The sequence below is a fragment of the Pelodiscus sinensis genome, chromosome 23, assembly GCF_052426305.1.
Source record: "Pelodiscus sinensis isolate ZL-2025 chromosome 23, ASM5242630v1, whole genome shotgun sequence".
NCBI lineage: Eukaryota > Metazoa > Chordata > Testudines > Trionychidae > Pelodiscus > Pelodiscus sinensis.
In genome coordinates this window covers 16,489,774-16,509,491 of record NC_143074.1, presented here as the reverse complement: position 1 = coordinate 16,509,491, position 19,718 = coordinate 16,489,774, and the positions used below count along the sequence as shown (strand labels likewise).

The following is a 19,718-nucleotide window of genomic DNA, read 5'->3' as shown; positions in this document are numbered from 1 at the left end:
CCACTGATCTAGGTTGTATTTCCCTAATTGATTAATGAGAAGGTCATGTGAGACTGTATCAAAAGCCTTTACTAAAGACAAGATAAACCATATCTACTGTACCTCCCTCCCGCGCCTCCCCTACCCCCCCCCCCCACCATCCACAAGGCTTGTTACCCTGTCAAAGAAAGCTATCAGTTAAGTTTCACATGATTTGTTCTTGACAAATCCATGCTGACTGTTACTTATCACCTTATTATCTTCTAGATGTTTGCAAATTGATTGCGTAATTATTTGCTCCGTTATCTTTCTGGGTACAGAAGTTAAGATGACTGGTCTGTAATTCCCTGGATTGTCTGTGTGTTAATGTATTCATACAAAATCTCAGAAACACTTGGATCTTTAAACAAAGTACAACCCAGGATGTTTTATTTGGTTACAAACCTTATGCATGATGGATAGATGCCAGTGCAGTGCACCATTAGTTAGCTGATATATTCTTACATTATTACTAAATCTTAAAGGGTTAATCCAGGGAGATCACAGTAACTTGTTACATTATATAGCCTTATCGCACAATCCCACGTGAGTTCATGGACTTGTGTATTTCTATACACCTATTAGTTATTTTTGAACTTTGGCACATGGATCTGGTAGTGTCTTTCTAAATGTAGGGAAGGCAACTGTCTCTGTACTTCTGACTTCTATAGTGTGATTCTAAAGAAAACTTCCTCTTCCACAGGAGAAATGACGTCCTTATGATGACTGCATGGTTTGCCCCAATAGTTTGGGATGGGACCTATAATCTTGAGATCCTGAATGAGCAGTTCCGACAAAGGAATATCACTGTAGGACTGACAGTGTTTGCAATCAAAAAGTGAGTATGGCTAATTCACAGAACTGTATGTTACTTACGAAAGGTGAAGGATAATCACTAATAGGAGTGGGAAACTGTTTTGTGTGTGTGTGTGTGTAGTGATGGTGTATCCCTTGCTCATCTCACCCTGGGATATCTCTTGGCTTGCCCTGACATTTAAAAAGTGATCTTGGGTGTAAAAAGGTTGGAGACCATTGGTCTAGGTATACGAAGTCCACTGCTTCCCATTTATCCACAAGACCTGTTATCCTATCAAAGAAAGCTATCGGATTGGTTTGTCACGAGTTGTTCTTTACAGATCCATGCTGGCTGTTACCTATCAGCTTATTATCTTCCAGATGTTTGCAGATGAATTCCTGTATTATTTGCTTCATTATCTTTCTTGGCACAGAAGTTAAGCTGACTGGTCTGTAGTTTCCTTTGCGCAATTAGTCCTCGCCACAGAAGGGATAGCTGAGACAGAGGTCAAGTGACACCAGCAAGCCAGTGTGGCAGGTCAAGAGAACACACAAGGCTCAGCCCACCAGCTGACACTGCCTCATGCTGCCTCTCTGTCCTGCAGAGAGACCAGAAGGCTCCAACACCTTTCAATTGCACAGAACTCACCACACGCTCTTTTGTAAACAGTGCATGCCCCAGGCAGTGTCTCTGTCATGTTCCTGCATGCTGCCACCCCCTCATCCGCTAAAATTATATCCAAGAAGAGGGAACAGGAGAGAGAGGAGTGGAGGGAGAACTTAATCTGATAGAGGGTGAGGGTAGTAGGTGCAGAAAGATGGGAACATTTACACTGAATTAGTATAACTCCCTTTCTCTCGCACACATGCACGCTCAAACACATGCACACGCATACCCACAACCAGGTGCAGAGTTGCTAAGATGTCCTCCAGAGCCATAGGGACAGGACTTGCATGTGTAGAAAGTAACCCTCATCCCTGTTGGGATGGAAAGATGATGCCTGTTATAATGAGATCTTCAAAGCTGTGTCAACAGTCAGGAAATTGGGATCTGGGATTTCCCACCAATGATATTGACTGTAAGAGCTGCAGTGTAGACCAGGTGCTGATGTTTTAAACCTGTCATTCAACTCCAGTGACTAATTGGTTTGCTTGTACTCAAGGCTCTATGCAAAATAGGTCGTGTAACATATCACTTGAAAAGTTATAATCTGCTGAATGTGTATAGTCTATTTGGGCACGTTTAAACAGCAGGACTAAACTCGAAATAACTACGCAATTTGAGCTACGCTAATTGCGTAGCTTAACTCAAATTTGCTATTTTGACTTTTGGTGCTGTCTACATGGCAGTTATATTGAAATAGAACATTCTCCCCTTGATTTCCCTTACTCTTCACACAATGAGGTTTACAGAAGTTGGAGTAAGGCACCCATTATTTCGAATTTATTTTGAAATAATCGGCTTTCTGTGTAGACGCGTGCTATGTTATTCCGGAATAACTGACATTATTCTGAAAAAACCTGCTGTGTAAAAATGCCCTTTGTGTTCATGTATCATTCCTGCATTTGAAGTTAGAAATATGTGAAATATAAACCTGTTTTATGAAACTAGACATGCTAAGTAAGGGCCCTTAGTAATACTCAAGGAATTTAATGGCCCAGTACTCAGAACAATGATCTGTGAATAGTCTTGTTTTCCCTGTAAGGTTGGACTATAGTTGGTCCTGTCCAGGGCAGGCAACAGACTTGGCCGGGCCCTGGGCAATGTGAGGTCATGCTCAGCTCTAGACCCCACAGAAGGGGTGGAACCTTATGAGTAGGGACAGCCAGCCCTCAGCATGGCCTAGACTGCTCTGTTTTGGTCTCCAGTGGTGGTTTAAAGTGCCCACACTCCAGACAACTGTCTCCTTTGCCTGCTCCCCCCATCCCATTGTTGATCCTGGTGCTGCCAAGGCCTGATGCTGAAACCCATCTTGGATGCTGTATTTTTCCACTGGAGGCATGAAGAAGTTGGAACTGAACACAAAGAATTCCCATCTTTGGCAAAAGAGATACAAAGGTGGGAAACCAAACAATAGGGGCTGCTCCCAGACACAAGGACATCCCTGCTTACCACCGAAGATGATTGCTAGAAACATCTAAGACTAAATAAGGGAAAGCATCAAACCTAGTCTGGGAGGCAGTCCAGCCTGTGGAAAAGGACAACTAGAACTACAATTAGGGTAAAGTATTATATGTAACACATTTCTTAGTTTATTAGGCTTAGCCAGGCCCACCAACAGAGAGGGCAAAGGGGACAACTAAAGTGTTAAGGGCTGGCTACCCTTGCTCTGCCCCTTCCACCCGTGGTCCCTCCCCACTTTCCCAGGGACCCAGCAAGTCTGTTGGCTCTTCTGGGTTTAGATGATGTGTTTTGTTTTACTTCGCTTAGTAACTTACTTTGATCTGTCTGGTATTATTTGCAATTGCTTAAATCCTACTTTTTATACTTTTTTATATTAATCAGTCCTGTGTAAATAATTGTTACCTGGGTGGAAAACAGCTTTGCATATCTCTCATTCATTGATAAAGGGAGTGAACATTTTATGAGCTCGCTTTGTGTAAAACTTAATACAGAGTAAAGTGTATTTAGCTGGGATTCTGATCCCATTGGGGATGTGCACCTGAATGCCATGTCAAGCCCATTTAACTGAGTCTTCCCAACGCTGAGCTGAGTGTTTGTTTTACTCTGCTGTGGGCTGGGTCCCCAACTCTGTGCCACTTCTGGAGAAGACCAGAGGGTCTGGATCAGCAGGACATGGTGGAGAGGCGCACCAGAAAGCAGGTAGATGGGTTCAGTGGTATTTCACCACATTAACACTGTGTCTAGACTACATCCCTCTGTTGGCAGAGGAATGTAAATGAGGCACTTTTAGGGTACGTCTAGACTACAGGCTTTTATCGACAGAGTCTTTGTCGACAGATACTGTCAACAAAGCTTCTGTCAACAAAGAGCTTCTAGACTACATCTAGTTCTGTTGACAAAGCAAGCTGCTTTGTCGACATGAGAATGTAGACGCAAAGGATAATGTAGATGCAATAATGTCTTCTGTCGACAGAACTCTGTCGACAAAAGGCGTTATTCCTCATAGAATGAGGTTTACTGCAGTCGACAAAACTGCCGAGTTCTGTTGACATTATGTAGTGTAGACGTAGGTATAGTTTTGTTGACAAAAGTTCACTTTTGTCGACAAAACCCTGTAGTCTAGACATACTCTGAAAGTGAAAATGAAGCGGGGATTTAAATATCCCACACTTCATTTGCATAATCACGAATAAGCGCCATTTCAAAATTAAAACCGCAGTCTAGATGCGGTTCTTTCAAAACAGCAGGCTTTTTCGAAAGATACTATACTCCTCATTTTTTGATAATGGGTGTTTCTCAAATTGGAGGCGTTAGCCCAAAAAGTTGTTGCAAGTGGGTTGGCAGGTTATTTTAGGGGTGTGACAGGTACAGCCACTGAGATACCTTTGAGACTGCCACTTAGGATACGTCTAGACTACATCCCTCTGTCGGCAGAGGGATGTAAATGAGGCACTTTGAAAGTGCAAATGAAGCGGGGATTTAAATATCATTAAATATCATTTTTTGAGGAGTACAGGATCTTTTGAAAAAGCCTGCCATTTTGGAAAGAACCACGTCTAGACTGCGGTTTTAGTTTCAAAATGGCGCTTATTCAAAAGAGCGCCATGATGCAACTATGCAAATGAAGCTTGGGATATTTAAATCCCTGCTTCATTTGCACTTTCCAAGTGCCTCATTTACATCCCTCTGCCGACAGAGGGATGTAGTCTAGACGTACCCTAAGTGGCTGCCTCAAAGGTATCTCTGTGGGTGAATCTGTCACACCCCTAAAATAACCTTCCAACCCACTTGTAACAACTTTTTGGTCTAGGGCCTTCAATTTGAGAAACATCCATCTCCACACTGACATCTGTATAGGATAGGGTAAAATCACACAAAAGATCAGATTTCCTGGAATGAGACCAAATTTCATGGTCCAAGGCATGTTTTTCATGGCTGTGAATTTGGTAAGGCCCCAGGCATGGAGCTCAGGTTCAGCCAGCATTTAACAAGCTCTGTTGCCGGCCAACTTCCGCCACTCCCTCAGCTTTTTCTAAGCTCTTAGGGTATGTCTACATATCAAAGTTAATTTGAAATACCAGCCATTATTTCAAATTAACTTTAATAGTGTCTACACAGGCAAACCGCTATTTTGAATTAAATTCGAAATAGCAGGGCGCTTAATTCAAATTTGGTAAACCTCATTCTACGAGGAAGAACACCAAATTCGAATGAGCTAATTAGAAATAAGTGCTGTGTAGACACTTATTTCGAAATAGGGGGCCTCCAGCCTTCCCAGGGTGCCCTGGTGGCCACTCCAGCCTCACACAAGAACATTCCTCTCCCACCACGGACTCCTTAAAGGGTTTGACACTGGCCACAATGCCTGTGCCAGCTCCAAACCTGCCGGCCCAGAGCCAGCAGTCACTACTCCTGATCCAGTGGCCCCAAAACATGAGCCAGCAAGCCACTGGCAGCCAGCCCTCCACTGCTCCCCAGGGCAGAGATCAGGGTGGACGTTATTCAGGTTTGAGTGGGGGATGCCCCCAATGTCCATGATCTCCGTACTAGATGGAGGAACGCGGCCATCTATGGCAGGATAGCTGCCAGCCTGACCACCAAAGACCACATGCAATCCCAGGAGCAGGTTCGCATGAAAATCAAGGTGATCCGGCGAGACCCCCAACCCTGAGATTCCCCTCTCCCTTCTTCTCCTTGCTTCCCCCTTCCAGCTCCCTCCTCCTAGGTTTCGCCCTCCCCTCTTCCACCCTCTCTCTTCCCCTATCCCGCCTCCTTTCCCCAGTCTCACCTGCGTTTCATCCCACCCTCCCCTCCCCCCCCCCGCCAGTTTTGTTAAACAAAGAGAGTTTGGTTTCATGAAAATACGTGTATTTTATTTGACATCAGGAAGCGGGGCTGGGGGAGGGTGGTATGTGGAAGGACGTGAGAGAGGAATGAGGCACAAGCCTCCAGTGGGGCAAACCAGGGAGGCTCTGAGTGCTCCTCAGGGTGGAAGCTGTCTCGCAGGGCCTCCTGGATACTGACAGCCCCCCGATGGACCGCCCAGATGGCAGCCTGCAGAAAGTGCAGCCAGGCTCGCAGCAACGCATCCAAGAGAAGCACCAGAGTGCCCACGGGCCACTCTGGCTCCATGTTGCAGAGTGCTGTGGTGTCCGAGTGAGGGCAACAAAAGCACTCCGAGACACAAATGCTTTGTTGTCCCTCAGCAAGGCAGGCAAGCAAGTAGGGACACCTGGGAACCGGCTGCCCGGGGTTCTGTGTGTGTGTGTCCCTTTAAGCATAAGCCTCAGATAGCCTCAGGCAACAGCCACACAAAGACAGTCCTGACCTGATGCCCTACCCCTGACCGGATTCCAGCCAGCCTTAAATCCGAATCAGTGTCCACTTAGTGTGGAGGCGGTATTTCGAATTAGCAAAACACTAATTCAAACTGCATTTTGTGTGTAGACGCGTTAATTCCAATTAGCTTAATTCGAATTCACTATTTTGAATTAAGATAATCTCTAAGGGTATACCTACACTATAGTGTTAATTCGAGTTAAAAGAAACTTTTATCTTTATCAGTCCTGTTTTACAAAAAGTGTCCAGATCAAAGAACAGTAAAATATCACAATTATTTTTCCATTATCATCCTGTTAATCATGGGCAAGTAGATTTTTGTACCTGTGCTGAATCAGCTGCTGAATAAATATATGCAAGTCTGATTTGGCCACCAATCAGATGCAGCAGCTTTTCAATGTTGTACATCATTGAGACACAACACATTAGGACAGGAAGCATAGAATACCAGATAATTTTCAAAATACAGGGCCAATTTGGGAAGATTGTACGATAGAAATGAAGATTGAATTTGTCCAGTATACTGGAGCTAACTTTCCCACCCTTGTGAAAAGTTTATGTAACCCCCAAGGAGATTACCTAGATTCCTGGGGCTCTGTCTGCTGGCAGCTCAGGGAGAGGCACACTGTCCCTGGTAGGGAGGGTGATCCAAGGCAAACTCAGAGTCTGCCCGGCAACCAAGAGGAAGTGAGATGCCCCTCCCAGGGAGTTCAGGAAAGAGGAGAAGCCATTTATTTGTGTGAGTCTGGAGCCAGCCATGGCAAGGGCAGAACTGGCTGTGTGGGGAGCTGGTACGCCCTAGGCCTGCATGCAGGGTTCCCCCAGAGAACTGGCCTTTATGGACCTGAAAGCAAAATCCCTCAGCTGGGCTTTTCCTTCTCCACTCCTGATTCCCAGTTTGTAGAGTTTGCTGGGAAACTTCCCCAGCCAGGCTGAGTTAGCCCTCCAGTTCCCTTTGTGAGACCAGTCACCACGGGTATGTCTAGACTAAATGGCTCCGTCGATGGAGTCATGTAAACTAGCTTACCCAGCATAGGCAAAGAAGTGGGGATTTAAATAATCCCCGCTTCATTAAAATAAACATGGCTGCCACGCTGTGCCAAAGATCAGCTGATCCAGCACAGCACGGCAGTCTAGACACAGATCTGTCGGCTAGGGAAGCCTTTGCCGACCAATCCCTTATGCCTCATGAAACGAGGTTCACAGGATCGGTCGGCAAAGAACATAAGAACATAAGAACGGCCGTACTGGGTCAGACCAAAGGTCCGTCTAGCCCAGTATCCTGTCTGCCGACAGTGGCCAGCACCAGGTGCCCCAGAGAGGGTGGACCGAAGACAATGATCAAGCGATTTGTCTCCTGCCATCCTTCTCCAGCCTCTGACAAACAGAGGCCAGGGACACCATTTCTATCCCCTGGCTAATAGCCTTTTATGGACCTAACCTCCATGAAATTATCTAGCTTCTCTTTAAACTCTATAATAGTCCTAGCCTTCACAGCCTCCTCTGGCAAGGAGTTCGACAGGTTGACTACACGCTGTTTGAAGAAGAACTTCTTTTTATTAGTTTTAAACCTGCTACCCATTAACTTCATTTGGTGTCCTCTAGTTCTTCTGTTATGGAAACTAATAAATAACTTTTCTTTATTCGCTCTCTCCACACCACTCATGATTTTATAGACCTCTATCATATCCCCCCTCAGTCTCCTCTTTTCTAAATTGAAAAGTCCCAGTCGTTTTAACCTCTCTTCATATGGGACCCATTCCAAACCCCTAATCATTGTAGTTGCCCTTTTCTGAACCCTTTCCAAGGTCAAAATATCTTTTTTGGTGTGAGGAGACCACATCTGTACACAGTGTGATGGCATGTTGGGATTTCCCCGTCTCCTGCACCCTGTAGTGGCACAAACAGACTCCACCAGCCAGTAGAATAGAGGGAGTTTATTGGTTCTCCAGGATACAGCACAGCACAGATGTAATCTGGTTACAGGGCAGGCCTAGGATGCCTCAGCCCCCCTTGAGATGGGGGGGACTGGGCCCCTAAATTCCAGCCCCTTCTCTAGGCTGTCTCCTCATGATCCCAGACAGAATCTAAAAACCGTCCTTTCCAGCCCTGCTCCCCAGCCAGGGGCGGCATTCCACCTTCCTTTGTTCCTCTCCATGGGAGGTAACTGATCGGACAGGTTACCTCCCTGTCCCATCAGCTACTCTTCTGGGCCGTGGTACAGACAGCAGCCAGTGGGGATCACACACACCCCAAGCCTAGCAATCAGCAAGGTACCCACACTACGTCACACACAGTATTCAAGATGTGGGCGTACCATAGATCCACGTCTAGACTGACGCGCTGTGCCGGATCAGCTGATCGTCAGCACAGCGCAGTGGCCATGTTTATTTTAATGAAGCAGGGATTATTTAAATCCCCACTTCTTTGCCTATGCCGGGTAACCTAGTTTACATGGCTCCGTCGACGGAACCATGTAATCTAGACATACCCCACATGGTCAGCTCTGCTCTTCCTGCTAGTTCTGGGCTGCTGCCTGCTGGGTGTGTGTCTGGACGCTGGGCTAGGAGACTACAGTTTGGATTTTAGTACAGTTGTGTAATCTGCACCTTGAGCCCTGCACCCCTCTGTGGTGAGGGGAAATACTGGGACCGAAGCTGCCTGATTCCGGCTGGAAGAGGATCCCTGCCAGCAGAGATCAGCCCTCTGCAGTGACTGAGGAGTCCAGAGTCATCTCTGAACCTGAGGATCATTCATGGAGTTTGTGAGTGCACCATCTTTTAGTTAGTCAGGGAATTTGTTTTGGGGACCCCCTACTCCCTGAACTGTGTCCTCAAGCCAGGGAGTAAGGGTTTGGGGATTTTATAATCTGCTGCATATTAAACCCGTGGAGGGATTTACCACATATCCCTCTTGTGAGTCCTTTGGGCTGTACTGAACCTAGTCAGCCACCCTGCTAAACCACTGCAGAGAAGAATTTTATGGTCATAGGTCATCAAGGGCCCTGACAAAGTACGTGTACCAACAGGACACTGATCTTACATTTGCTACATCAAGTCACATGACTGGGGCAAGTCACGGTTTTAGCAGCGTGGGCACCGGTGAACCTAAAAATAGTGTTTTACCCTGTAATGTTCTATTTGTCTCCTGTTTAATATAATTATTGGTTTTAATATATTGTATGTGTTTGCGTTATTTCTTGGAAGTCTCCAGCTATCTGGCAAGTAAATTGGGATTACCCTGTGGTTAGAATTTTCCTCCCAAGCTGCCCTGGCAGGAAGGAGTGAGGTGGGTGGAGGCACCGCCAAATAAATTCATAGGAAAAAATAAAGAAGATACACCCTGCTGAGTGGGTGGTGGGATCCAGAAGAATCCAGACCTGTCCATCAAAACCCATAAGCAGATTGGCATTAAAGAAGGTAACCGGGTGGAGAGGGGGCGCTACATGTAATCGAATTGATTTCATGCAATCAGGACTTTGATATTGATTCTGGGGTAGTTATAAACCATTGTGCCAGGATCATATATAGGGGTGTTACATTGCTTGGGGTTTTGTCTTTCAATTAGAATCTCTTCCCAATAATATCTTGGGTATAAGTAGCATATTTGTACCCTTTGTTTTATAGGGAGGGTTGCTAAATATTTCCTGGTGCACCTTTACGTTTTTTTGTAATGAGAAATGGGCTTACTTAAAAATGCTTAGCTTTGAATCAGAAATCAGTTTCTTCAAGCAAGGCTAAATATGTTGCAGAAAGGTCTTCTGGCGCATCCAAACTGCATGTGGCTAGTAACTGTATTGGAAATGACTGTGAATGAACAATTCCAGTCTTCACTCTGCTGTATATCTGTTTACTGTATAAAGATGAACCAAACAAGAACAAAGACCAGGCAGATGTTTCTCATTCACTACTACTAGTTCTAAAGGGGCAACAAATGAGGTTGATGTTAATTTCTAAGAGCTACAGCGTAGAACTCTAATGTTCATCTCTCTCATAGTCAAATGAAAGGGGCTTGGATATTTGCAGTGTAACTGTAAGGCTCCCTCTCTCCTATTGGGTGTGAGTTGAATTCTGGAAGATAGTGATGCCTCACCTGGCCCTTAAGGGGTTTTGATGGATGTTTTAGAGGTTCCTTTGCTGGCTCTCTCCAATATAACAGCAGATAAGGCTCCTGAGTGCTAATGGTCCTAGTGCCCTGGCTGTTTCCCTGCCATTGATGTCAAGTCACTGCCAGAGATCTTGGCTCATCGCTGGCTACATGGCGGGGAGCTCTTGTAACACTTGGTTCAGATACAGACAGGGTACATGTCAGCTCTTCACTTTTCCCAGGTACACTCCCTTCCTGGCTGTGGGGAAGGATAGAGTGTTATGGTGTCTGTGTTTCATTTCTCTGCACTTCCATATGTATTCATGGGTAGAGCACTCTGTAATCAGCACAGTATCTAAGACCTCACTTGCTCCTGCAGCACAGACTCCATCAGAGTCATGTACAATGTCCTGAAGAGCTGAATCTGGCTCAAGACATGAATGTTGATAACCACCAGGATTTGGAAGGAAGTAATCCTCACCAGGAAACACACAACAAATATTTTTTTAAAACATTGTTTCTGATTAAAATACAAAAGTTAATTTTGATGTGCATGAGCATTATCAATTCCTGCTTGCAACAAAGCCTGTTAGGTGGCGTCACAGTGATTTGTTACTTCTTAATAGCAATCTTATATTAATTGTATTTTTACATAGGAGAAAACTACTTACATTTACACAGCTTTGATCATCATCAAGTGCTTTTAATTGGTTTATCTTTCCCTCCCCAAATAACAGCAGCTAAATTCTAGATCCTTCTAGTGAGTCCAGCCAGGAAACCAGACCTGTCTGTCCTTTTACTGCCTCTTATCTTTTTCCACACTAAGTTCAGAATTTTCATCCTCATCTTCATGATGCTGTCCAGCTCTGCCTCTTCTTCTAGTCTTCTCCAACCATGCTTTTTATTTCTAGTAATTTTATTTATTTTTTTGTAGGTATGTCGTGTTCCTCCAGAAATTTTTAGAAAGTGCAGAGATGTATTTTATGGTTGGATATAAGGTGAACTATTACATTTTCACAGACAGACCACAAGAAGTTCCTAAAGTTGAGCTCAAAGAAGGAAGGAACGTAGTAGTTCTGAAAGTCCAAAACTACCCGAGGTGGCAAGAGATCTCTATGCGACGCATGGAAATAATCAACCACTTTTCTCAGAAGCAATTCATTAATGAAGTCGACTACCTTGTGTGTGTTGATGTAGACATGAGGTTTAATGACCACGTTGGAGTAGAAATCCTGAGCAACTTGTTTGGCACACTACACCCAGGATTCTACACTTCAGCGCGTCAGTATTTCACCTATGAACGTCGACCTGCTTCTCAAGCTTATGTGCCCTACGATGAGGGTGACTTCTACTACATGGCAGCATTTTTTGGAGGAACAGTAAAGGAGGTTTACAAGCTGACCAAGAAATGCCATGAATCCATCATGGTGGACAAAGACAATGGAATTGAGGCAATATGGCAAGAAGAGAGTCACTTAAACAAGTATTTTGTTTACCACAAACCAACTAAAATACTTTCCCCAGAATACTTGTGGGATGACAGTCTAGGTAGGCCAGAGATCCTTAGGAAAAGAAGGTTTCTTGCTGTACCAAAGAACCATGCTGCAATCAGAAATAAATGAAATTCTTCTCTGACTGGTCTTAGTTCAATGGTGGGCAACATGTAGGCCACGTGTGGCCCAAAGTAATCTGATTGCTGTCAGCGAGACATTTTGCTGATGTTGATCATTTGCAGGCACCACACATCACAGCTCCCTTAGTTCAAACTATCCTAACTGATATTGCAGATTGTCTTGGTTGATAAGAATATATCAGGGTGGCCAACCCATTAGAGATGAAGATCCAAAATAGTGGTGGATAGAGAGCAAAGAGCCATGTATTATATATTTATTTTTATATATCTATCTATTTAGGTGCTGGTACTCTGAGGGGAAAGTTGTTAAGCAAAAAAAAAAGCACCAAGGGCACCCTTTAAAACCACGTACCCCAGGAAAAGAGATGCATGCAATTCATTTAAGTTATGGAGATATATATAGTGCACAAAATATAGTGATAAAAATAACATTACAGGAATTTTCAGACAAGAGCCACTCTCACTGGATTGAAACAGGAGGTGCGGGCTCTGGGGCGGAAATGAGGCATTTGAGTGTGGGAAGGGGTGAGAAGTGCAAGCTCTGGGAGGGAATGTAGGTGCAGGAGAATGTAGAGAAGGGGATTCTGACTCAGGGAGGGGGCTCCAGGCTGGAAAGTGTTGGGGTCAGGTGGAGGGTTGGGGAGCTGAGCAAGGTGCAGGCTTGTGAATGTGAGGGTGCAGGAGTTTGCTTTGGAGTGTGTGAGGGGCTCAGAGCAGGGGATTCCAGTCTATGATAGGCTCAGGTTTGGGATCTGGGTGTGTGTGCGGGAGTGTTATGATTTTGCGGCCAGATACAGGCTTGACCCCATTTGGGGGCTTGTTGGCCAGGCTTCATTTTTAAATAAAATATTATGTCAAACACAACATGTTTCAGTGTTGTCTTTAATTATGAGAGGGGCGGGGAACCTGTTTTGAGTCTGGGGGGGTCACTGCCCCTCACAAAAGTTAGTCAGGGCCACACAAGTGAGATGCTAAAAAATAACTCCTTCAAAATCCCCCAAGCTCCAACTGTGCTGGACCTGTGCGCCAACCTGACATTGAGCTGTTGATCACTACCCGTTGGGCCCAACAGTCTAGCCAGCTTTCTATCCATCATACAGTCCATTTATCCAATCCATGCTTCCTTAACTTACTGGCAAGAACATTGTGGGAGGCTGTATCAAAAGCTTTGCTAAAGTCAAAGTTTATCACATCTCCATGTTGACTATTCCTGATCACTTTCCCCTCTTCCAAGTGCTTCAAAATGGATTCCTTGAGGATCCCCTCCATGATTTTTCCAGGAACTGAGGTAAGGCTGACTGGTTTGCAGTTCCCTGGATTTTCCTGCTTCCCTTTTTTAAAGATGGGGACTACATTTGCCTTTTTCCAATCATCTGGGATCTCTCCCGATCTCCACGAGTTTTCAAATATAATGGCCAAGGGCTCTGCAATGACATTTGCCAACTCCCTCAGTACCCTCGGATGCATTAAATCCGGACCCATGGATTTCTGTATGTTTTGCTTTTCTACATGGTTCCTAAACTGTTCTTTCCCCACCAAGAACTGTCCATCTCCTTCCCATACTGCATGGCCTAGTGCATTAGTCTATGAAGACAGAGGCAAAGAAAGCATTGAGTACTTCAGGTTTTCCCACATCATCTGTCACTAGGTTACCACCCTCATCCAGTAAGGGTCCCACACTTCCTCTGATCATCCTCTTAGGGTACATTTAAACTACATGGCTCCATCGATGGATCCATGTAGATTAGTTTACATGAAAAAGGGAAATGAAACTGTGATTGAAATAATCGCCGCTTCATTTAAATAAAAATGGCCGCCGTGCTGTGCCGATCAGCTGATTGTCGGCACAGCATGGCAGTCTAGACGGGGATCTGCCAACCCCAGAACCCTTTGTCGGCAGATCCTTTATGCCTCGTGAAACCTGAGAGGTCCCTGTGAAAGCATTCTCCACCGCAGTGCCTGTAGAGAGAGCCTGCAAGCAGTTACTTACCTCTATAGGAATGGGGGAATACCTGAGTTGGCCGCCTTCTAGAGGTTACATGCTGCTAGTTCTCTTCCTTGTCCTGTATTGCCCTCACTGACTCTTCAGCCTGCTGTGCGTGCACTGCCCTTGCAGCTCCCATTGACCAATTTCCAGCAGGGGGCAGAGACTCCTCTCTCCCCAAAGTGGCTCTGGCCACACAGTGACACACAAGCTGGCCCTAGCATCTGACTGTTTCGGCAATGTGTGGCGCCATGGCAGGCAGAGACGTTTCCTGAGGATCCTACTGGGCTGTAGTGGGATGGAGCCAAGTGTTTGGTGGGCTGGATGTGACCCAGTGTTATATGTTGCCCACTCCTGGTCTAGATGGTGCTTGGTCCCGCCATGAATGCAGGGGACTGGACTTGATGACTTCTAGAGGTCCCTTCCAGTTCTATGATCCTAGGAAATACTGTGGCTTGGGTCTGGGAAAGGAAGAGGAGGCACGGCTGCAGCTGGAGTGAGGCTTCTCTGGGCAGATGAAGGACAGGGGACCTTGGAGCAAGTGGGGGATTGGCTGCAACTGCCCAGGGGATCTTCTGGTCAAGGGATGGTGCTTGGCAGGGCCGTCCTTAGGATTTATTGTGCCCTACGCAAGATTATTAAACTGGTGCCCCTATGACTGACTTGCTCTTCCACCCCTACTCCCTCCCCTTCCCAGAAACCCCAGCAGTCAATCCCTTCCCTCGGACTGTGCTGCAGACACTGCATTCAGCTCTCTAGGACCTAGCCCTTCTGTTACATGCTCTATTGCTTCCTGTCATAGGCATGCGCAGCATATTTAATTAGGGTGTGCACCCAAAGAATTTTTTTTAAGTGTACTCTTTGACCCCCCCATTAGCCACACCCCTGACCCCCATTAGCAATGCCTCTGGAGGCAACACTCTCAGGGCAAGATGGACACATGACCAAAAGTAAAAGTTGTCATGTGACACTCCTCCCTCCCCCCAGGACTTTTCCTACCATCCTCCTACGAATAGGGATTAGTTTGGCCCCCACCAAACCCCCCTCGTGCAGCTATCCTGCAGTTGCATTAACCCAGTGGCTGCGACTAGACTGGCAAGTTTTTATGCAAAAGCAGCTACTTTTGCGGAAAAACTTGCCAGCTGTCTACACTGGCTGCTTGAATTTGCGCAAGAACACTGCCAATCTAATGTAAGATTGTCAGTGTTCTTGCGCAAATACTATGCTGTTCCCGCTTGGGAAAAAGCCCTCTTGCGCAAATGCTTTTGCACAAGAGGGCCAGTGTAGACAGCTAAAAACTTTTGCGCAAAAAAGCCCCGATGGCGAAAATGGCCATCGGGGCTTTCTTGCGCAAAACCGCGTCTAGATTAGCATGGACGCTTTTCCGCAAAAAGTGCTATGGCGCAAAAGCGTCCGTGCCAATCTAGATGCTCTTTTCCACAAATGCTTTTAATGGAAAAACTTTTCCGTTAAAAGCATTTGCGGAAAATCATGCCAGTCTAGATGTAGCCAATGTGTGTGACATTAACTCGGGGGGCAGAGAGGCTGGGGGAAGCGTTCCATCTCAGGCTGTGTCTACATTGGTGCGATCTTGCGTAAAAGCGGCCACATTTGCGCCAAAACTTGCTGCCTGTCTATGCTGGCCGCAAGTTCTTGCGCAAGAACACTGATGTTCTAATGTATGAAATCAGTGCTTCTTGCACAAGAACTGATGCTCCCGCTCAGGAATAAGCCCTCCTCCTCAACTGTTCTTGTGCAAGAGGCCAGTGTAGACAGGCAACATGAATTTCTTGTGCAAGAAAGCCCGATGGTTAAAATGGCCATCAGAGCTTTCTTGCACAAGAGAGCATCTACACTGGCATGGATGCTCTTGCGCAAAAGCACATCTCTTACGCAAAGGCACATGCTAGTGTAGACACTCTCTTCTGGAAGAGTTTTTGCACAAGTACTCTTCCGCAAAAGAGTTCTTGCACAAAATCATGCCAGTGTAGACATAGCCTAAGTTTCCTCCCATGAGCAAAATGAATTTTGTGTTATGCACCAGTACTGAGTTCATGTGACTTGTTTGGATGTGCCACTGTGGCACCCAAGTTATTAATAAATATCTTATAAACCTCTACCTTTTCCCTCTGCTGCCATGTCTCCTCCCCTTGCTCCATCAGCTCCCCAGGTGCCTGCTGCCCCCAACCCCCAACCCTCCTCTGCTGTCCTGACTCCTGCCCTTCTCACTGCCCTCAGCCTTCCTGAGACCTGCCCCCTTCCACCAGCACTTCTCTCCCCCCTCTGCCCACTCCTCCAGGAGCCCCACTCTGATCACCTGAGCTACCCCTCCCCATCCCCTCTTCTAACACCTCCCTCTACACACCTGTCCTGCCTCTCTCCTCTGGTGCTGCTCTCTCCCCTACAGATGTCTGCCCTTCTGCTTCACCCCCAGAATCGCCTGGCACCTGCACCTTCTCTTACCCCTGCACCCTCCTGGTGCCTCCCCCTTCCCTTACTGCCCCTGCCCCCTTTTTCCCTGATGCCCACCCCCTCACCACTCTCTGCCCCATTCCCTTCCTGCCCCTCTGTGCCCTCACACATGACTTGCTCCATCCCCACCTTTCTCATGCCCACCCCTTCTTTCAAGCCTTCTCCCCTCCCCCTCTACCCCCAATGTCCTTCCCCTCTCCTCTCCCAGCATCACCCTGTCCCCCCTTCCACTGACACCTCCCCTCCTGCCCTTTTCCTCATTGTCTCCACTTGCCCCCCCCCATTAGTCTCTCCTGCACCCCTGCCCCTTGGTGCCTTCCCCTTTCTTCTCCTGACCTGCCCCCTCTCCCCACCTCAGCACAAGCCTCCCCCTCCCCCTCTCCCTTCCCCTTCCTCTCCCCCTCCCCCTCACCTTGCCTCGCCTGGTCTCCCTTCTGCTTTCCTGTTTGCAGGGCTGGAGTCTGCTGCAATCGGGCCCCAGAAGTCCCTGCAGCCCGGGCTCCAAACCACATGCCGGACCTGGAGCTGGGCTGCTCGGCGCTCGCAGCCCCGGCCCATCACAGCACGGCCGGTCCCGCCCTGGCGAGGCTCTGCTCCCCCCACACCCCGCTCAGCGCGTCTCCTGCAGAGGCGCGGCTTGGCCATTTTTAAAAACGGTGCCACAGAGCCAAGCCACGCGTGACCCCGCCCCCTCCGGCTTGCCGCGCGTGACCCTGCCCCCGGCACAGCCCCGGCTCCCCCCGATGCTGCCACCCGGGCTGACAGCTCCCCTTCCCCAGCCAGGATCATCTTGCCGGCCTCCTCGCCGGAGTCCCTCGGCCCGGTGGGGTCTTCTGGCAGGGCTGTAAGTGCCTGCAGCGCCCCTACTGGCTCTGGTGCAGAGCACACGTGTATGCTTCCCCCTCCGTGCCGGGCCGGCAGAGTGGTGCCCCAGAAAGTGTGGTGCCCTACGCGACTGCGTACTCCGTGTATGCCTAAGGACGGCCCTGGTTCTTGGGGTTTCTCTGGGTAGAGAGAGGGAGGCTTGTGGCTCCATCCGAGGGAGGGAGACAGGGGCCCATTAACTGTGCTGTCCTGAGGCTTGGAATTCCTGTCAGAGGGCCTGCGTGACTATTGCCAAACATCTTATTTCTTAGAAGGAAAATCAAATTGCTTCTGGGGATAGAGATTTGGGGACCTATCTGCTAAAAAGCATATCATATTTTGGAGAAGGACCTCAGACAAATCTGAAAAGATTTGTTTTAACTTTTTAGAAACCTTTGATTAATTCCTAGTGAATGGAAACCAAAATGTCAGTCTTCTGTCCTCTCCCAGCCCCACTTCCTTTTCCTTCCTTTTTCTGCCCATTCCTTCACTGTTCTGTTTTCTGCCTCCCTCCTTCCCACCGAATGCTAATCCCTGTTCTGACATTTTTCACTGTGCCTCAGTTTTCCCATTAGTGGAATGGGAATGGAAATACAGATTGAACCTCTCTAGTCCATCACTCTCCGGTCTGGCAACATCCATTGTCTGTCTTCCTAAGGGTATGTCTAGATCGTATCAAAGTTAGACTCAGGACTCACAATTTTTGTAGACCACTCTGTTTTATTAGCAAAGCGCTTTGCTAATACAACCAGAAAAAGTGAGACCCCCACACAAACCCAAGTCACCTTATTTATATAGATAAAAGAGTAGCGCAGACAAAGGATTGAAAAAGGGCGCGAATTGACAAAGTTAGCCAGTCAAGTATCTTATTTCCTTATTAACTCTTATCAATCTCCTGTTAATGTCTCACTATCACCCTTAACAAAATACAGGACTATGTAGCACTTTAAAGACTAACAAGATGGTTTATTAGATGATGAGCTTTCGTGGGCCAGAACCACTTCCTCAGATCAAATAGTGGAAGAAAATAGTCACAACCATATATACCAAAGGATACAATTAAAAAAAATGAACACATATGAAAAGGACAAATCACATTTCAGAACAGAAGGGGGATGCAGGGGGGGGGGGAGGAAGGTAAATGTCTGTGAGTTAATGATATTAGAGGTGGGGAAAGGTAGATGTTTGTGAGCTAATGGTATTAGAGGTGATAATTGGGGAAGGTATCTTTGTAATGGGTAAGGTAGTTGGTGCCTTTGTTGAGCCCCCCGCGGTGAGTGTCGAATTTTAGCATGAATGACAGTTCAGAGGATTCCCTTTCAAGTGCAGATTTTAAAGTCTTCTGGAGTAGGATGCAGGTGACTAGGTCGTTGAGACAGTGTCCTTTCTGGTTGAAATGGCAAGAAACTGTTTTTCTTTGTGATCCTGTCTAATATCTGTTTTGTGGGCATTGATCCTTTGGCGAAGTGTCTGAGACGTTTGTCCAATGTACATAGCAGACGGACACTTTCAGCACGATAGCATAAATTATATTTCTGGGTGCGCAGGAATATGTATTCCTGATCTTATAACTCACTTGGTTAGGCCCAATAATGGTATCAGCAGAGTGCATATGTGGACAAAGCTGGCAACGGGGTTTGTTGCAAGGGAAAGTACCAGGGTTGGTATTAGTGTGGTATGTCCTGTAGTTGTTGGTAAATATCATCCTGAGGTTAGGTGGTTGTCTATAGGAGACGATTGGTCTGTTTCCCAGAGATTCTTGGAGTTTATTATCCTGTTCCAGTATAGGCTGTAATTTATTGATAATGTGTTGGATGGGTTTAAGTTGGGGGCTGTAGGTGATGACAAGTGGTGTTCTATTGTGGGTTTTCTTGGGTCTGTCTTGTAGTAGATGGTTTCTAGGTATTCGTTTGGCTCTTTCAATTTGCTTTTTTATTTCTCCGGGTGGGTAGTTGAGGTTTATAAATGCTTGGTAGAGATCCTGAAGTTTCTGGTCCCTCTCAGTGGGATTAGAGCAGATGCGGTTGTATCGAAGGGCTTGGCTATAGATGATGGATCATATGGTGTGTACTGGATGGATCGTATGGAGTGTGCTGGTGTGTCAGTGACTCATAGTTACCTGCATGCCTCCAGCTCCCATCCAGCACACACCATACGATCCATCACGGCATAGACTGGCATGATTTTCCAGTAATGGAAAAGTTTTCCGTTAAAAGCATTTGCAGAAAAGAACGTCTAGATTGGCATGGACGCTTTTCCACAAAAGCATTTTTTGCGACCGGGGCTTTTTTGCACAAATCTCAGCTGTCTACACTGGCCCTTATGCGCAAAAAATTGGCGCCAAAGGGACTTTTGCCCGAACGGGAGCAGCATAGTATTTCCGCAAAAAGCACTGATTTCTT

At 46.7% G+C, this 19,718-nt stretch overlaps 1 protein-coding gene across 2 annotated transcripts in view; it reads left to right on the top strand.

Moving 5' to 3' along the window:
* The window catches only part of CCDC180 (coiled-coil domain containing 180), a 295,490-nt gene that overhangs the window by 218,239 nt on the left and 57,533 nt on the right, over positions 1-19,718 (top strand). The window lies entirely within an intron of this gene.